This window comes from Hemicordylus capensis, chromosome 3 (assembly GCF_027244095.1).
Source record: "Hemicordylus capensis ecotype Gifberg chromosome 3, rHemCap1.1.pri, whole genome shotgun sequence".
NCBI lineage: Eukaryota > Metazoa > Chordata > Lepidosauria > Squamata > Cordylidae > Hemicordylus > Hemicordylus capensis.
Window position 1 is genome coordinate 92142806 of NC_069659.1, and position 4695 is coordinate 92147500.

The window sequence follows — 4695 nt, forward strand, 5'->3', positions numbered from 1 at the left end:
CAAGTCAGCTTCATCTGGACCTTAGAGGGCTGTATAAATACTAAACATTAAATTATTATTACTTGCAACCCCACCAACAGCCCTCCAGGGTATTTCAAGCAGAAACACGTCTCGTGGCCTCAGGCCTGCTATTTGAGGTCTGTCCTGTAAACGAAGATGAAACATGGATATCATGGTTGTCAATCATGCGCTCTACCACTGAGAAATGGCCTGACTTACAGTTCTTATAATTCAGAGAGGGATGATGGGGGTAGGGGTGGAAATGAGTTTTCAAACAATGACTTCAAGCAAAGTGAATTCAGCACAGTAGGGAATGGAAATCATAGGACGCACAATACAAAGGATATTAGGTATCAGTATACACAGAGGTTTAAATCATCCAGGATTTAAGAAGCAATTTGGACCAAGCATGAAAATATATTAGTTAAGAATAAATCTCAAACCTTCCGAAAGGCACAAGGTACAGTGCTTTAACAGTATCAGAAGTGTATGGAGTGTATTGAGCTATTAAGGATCAGTGTCAGGAGAAAACAGGCTCCTGGCTCTGTGATAAGTATTGTTTGTCATGTTTTGTTTTGCCCATTGACATGCACGGTTAAATCACTGGTGGCCTCCACTCCAGAGACAGCTGCAATCTGGTGCTGAATGTAATGCAAAAGAGTCCTCACGGATGAAAAGCGCTATTTAGAATTAAGCATTGTAAGTTATTCCTAAAGACATGTTTATTACCTACAGCTGCGGTCATAAAAATGCTTCTTGGCAGGGCATCAAATGCAGCACTTAAGTAAGATACATTATTTGCCTTTGTTATGATTTTTCATTTAGGAAAGGCAGGTGACTTCCAGAACCAAACAGAATTAAGAACATGTTTCTAGAAGACGAAATGGTGAGAAAGTTCCATTCGAGTAGAGACATATCTCCTCTAAAATGAAGTATGCCGTCTGAGTCTATGTATGTTAATTCAGAAGTAAGTTCTACTGTGTTCAGTGGGCATGGCTGCAATCAGAGACATACTTCATATGGATGTTGCCAAAGGCTGCTGAATTTCATGGTGAGTGAACAAATAGGAGCTTCTTCTTCTTCAGTCTGCCAGATCCCAGGGACCCTCTTTCGCCACTGCAATGCAAACAGTGGTTTATACCAAACAACGAGGTGAGTCTCATGATCAGTGAGACTCGCCTGAAAGGGGTTTGTGGGGCTTAGCCCGCTTAAGCCCCTGAATGGGGCTTAGCCTGCTCCCCCCCCCAGACGATCATTCCTGCAGCCCTGGGAGGTCGGATTGGCCACCCACACGACAGCCAGCTCTGTCATGGAGCGGGCGGGGACTGTGGCGATCAGGGGCCGAATGGTGCCTGGAAGTTCCAGGATGCCCCACGCAAGTGCAGAGCCGCACCGTGGCAATACACGATCAAACAGATGGGGCTAGCGGAGTGCTCACTCCATTAACCTCGTCTCAGGGGAGGGGGAATGAGGAGGGTTTGCTGCCGGGAGCCGCATGGCTCCCGTGGCAGCACATGATCCTCCAAAAGAGGGCTAGGCTCCCTTAGCCCGCTTTTGGTGGGTCGTGAGAATCTGAGGAAATCCTCAGGATCCACCAAAAGCAGGCTAAGGGAGCCTAGCCCACTTTTGGTGGATTGTGGTGGATTGTGAGAATCTCTTCAACATGTGACATCCATTTCATGGCAAGGCTTGGATGAGCAGAGAGAAAGGGGGTCCAGTTCTGCTTCACTTGCCATAGATTCCTTGTACGACTGAGAATAAGGCTGGTTCTCTTTAAGGCTGGTTCTCAGCCCAACCAATCATCACCCACTCTAGGCAGGCGCGTAACAACGATAGGGCAAGGGGAGGCAGTTGTCTGGGGGCCCCACTGCCTGGAGGGGCCCCCCAGAGGCACCTCACGTGACTCCCCATTGCCCCCTGCCCAGCCCCAAGGCCCCTCAGCCACTTGCCCTGTTCGCCCTCTCTCCAGCTTGTTCTCCTGGTCGGCAATCGAGCAGCAGACACGCTGCAAAGAGCTGCTTTCCTCCCGCCTCTCAGCTGATCGGCGGGTGGGCGGGGCTTCCACGGAGGTCTGGTGTAGGCCTCTGTGAATCCTGAACTCCAGTAGGGCCCAAGCCAGCCAGGAAGGAGGAGGCAGCCAGAGAGGCCTCCACTGTTCTCTGCAGCAGAAGACCCCCTGCTGCCAGGTAGAGTGTGAACTCCTTTTTGTGGTTACCTTCCCAACCCCCCCCACCCGGATATATAGGGATCTGCTTGCCATAGGGCTTTGATATGGGGGGGAGGGACTGAGAAGTCTCTGAATATTTATTTTTAAACAGCTTGGAAAATTTGCTGGCTTAAAAAAAACTCTTAAAAGTCCTATAAGTGGCTTGTTTCATGGCAGAAAATTACAAAAACTTCTGGAAGAAACAGTATTATATTTATTTTATTCATTCATTTATAAATGCACTTATGTTCAAGTTGTTTTGCAACCCAGAAGGTCTGAGTGAGAACTGTGAAGCATGTCTTCTGCTTTTATTTTATTTTATTTTTCTTGTGTGTGAACTGCTCCCCAATAACTTGCAGGGACTTCAGGGTCAATCTGGCCAACATGTGAATGCAGCACCTCCATTCCAGAGGAGATGTGTCTTAAAGGGCTTTAAAAGCCTCCTGTGAAAAACCTCCTGGAATCGAACTTGACTGAATTTGTTCAGAATTCTGAGAAAACAAACATAGGCTCACCCTGCATGGTTGAAAGTCTCCTTGGCTAATCTGCAGCGAGGGGCCCATTTTAATCATTCATCTTTCTAGTGTGTTCTAGGCATTAAAAGTAAAACAAATGTATAGTACTCAATGTATATCACTATATATTGTGAGGTGTGCGTGTGTGTATTCAGTGAAATGTATTTCCAGGCAGCATACTTATTTTGGAATATCAGACTTAAATCCTTGGGGGCCTGGGGTGTGCGGAGGCCCTGGACTTTGAGTGGGGGGGCCCCATTTTAAAATCTTGTCTCTGGGCCCACTCCAACCTTGCTACGCCCCTGACTCTAGGTTAACTATTTGTACCGATGCCCATTTCCTTCAATAGTTATATTGATGGGGGCAATTTCAGCAGGTTCAGTTTTTCTCAGCCTGCATGACAAGGCTGCCAAAATGCCCTCTTCTGCGCAGCTATAACAAGTACAGGAGCCCTCTAATGGTCCTCCTGTTCCTGCTCTGGTCCAGCTGTAGAATTGCTTCTGTGAGTCAAGATGAAGCCTTTGTAGTCACTTTACCAGGCGTCACCACAGAGCCTTCATCTTGACTCACAGAAGCAATTCTACCGCTGGACCAGAGCAAACTCAGTTCAGTGACTGGCATGTCAATTAGTGAGGAAGAAGCCCTTAGCTAATGGCAGCAATCAGTTTGTGTGTGTACTTATTAGATTTATAAACCACCTAATATAAAACAGCTCGAGTTGGTTTACTTAAAATTCAAAAAATCTAGAACAACCCACAATAAAAACAAATACAAACAATTAAAACAATTATTCTGAAGTCCCAGGGTGGCCGTAGAGAAGGGCTGCTTCCCAGTCACCACCAAACAAGCCAGTGGCAACTGCAATTAGACTTCTCCTGAGGATCTCAGTAGGTGGCAGAGAAATAATACCATGGGCCAAGCCATTAAGGGCATTATAGGTAATAACCAGCACTTTGTATTTCACCCAGAAACATATTGGTAGCCAGTGAAGTTCATTTATTAAGCAACCACTCAGTAGCAGCCAGTATGGACAGGGCTGGGGTGGTGGTGGAAAATGATATATAGCTCTAGCTCGTTCGCAGCCCATCTCAGCTGCCTCTCTAGGTCTCGCCTCGCCCCGCTGCAGCATGAACCTCCATCACCTGGGCTGGGATTCTTTGGGTTGGGGATAACGCCACAGTGGGATGAGGCAAGGGACAGAATGGCAGTCAGAATGGGTCAGGACAAATGCAAACAAGTTGTACCTGTGATTCCTTTGCCGCTGCTACCACCCAGCTCCACCCATACCAATCAACACTGTAACCACTAGAAGCCTCTTTGGCTGGATAGATAGACAGATTTCCTTGGAAACGAAGGAAATTCTATGGTTGGGGCAGTGGGGTGGGTGGGGCACTAGTCTGGTAAAATAGTGGTTTATAACCACTTGTCTTGAGTTATGGATGCAGAGTCTGGCTAGGAGACGACAGAAGTTAATGCTTTGATTCTAAAATTGCAAGACTCCAGGGCTTTGGCTGATTCTCTCTTGGTGCTGGCTGGCATTACCTGCCCTAAGTGCTTGTTCCTCATCCATGCCTTCTCAACCTGTATAAGTGGTTGTTTTTTTTAACAATAACACAATATTCTTGTGTCCTCTGAAGTAAACAGGCTTTGGAAAGACTGTCCTGGATTTCTTGGATAATGAGGAGGAATACATCATGAGAAAAAAAGGGGAAAGCTCTATGCCTAAATCTCAGGAAATTCAAACCAAGATAAACTGTGAAAGGTGTTGAAAACCAAGCTAAGACAAAATAGGACAAATACACTTATCTCCACTACTGCTATGAGGTGCCTTGAAACATAAAATTGGCCAAAGCTGCCTCATGTGCTATGTTACATGTACATTTTGATTTTTTAGCATGAAGTAACTTTTTGCAGCTATATTGCTACATATTTTAATCTATGTAGATGTCCACCATGGAGATCCAGTCAAAAGAC

At 46.1% G+C, this 4695-nt stretch overlaps 1 protein-coding gene across 9 annotated transcripts in view; it reads left to right on the forward strand.

The window, feature by feature from the left end:
* Positions 1–1876: 1876 nt before the first annotated feature.
* Positions 1877–4695, forward strand: part of KCNJ15 (potassium inwardly rectifying channel subfamily J member 15) — a 65591-nt gene continuing 62772 nt past the window's right edge. For 5 of the 9 annotated variants that reach the window (XM_053313139.1, XM_053313138.1, XM_053313141.1 and 2 more), the window contains exon 1: positions 1877–2186. The gene's annotated coding sequence lies outside the window, so the exon portion shown is untranslated. Of the gene's footprint in view, positions 2187–4451; positions 4546–4695 lie in introns of those variants that run through there. The other 4 variants (XR_008320452.1, XR_008320453.1, XR_008320454.1 and 1 more) reach the window with 3 other exon arrangements.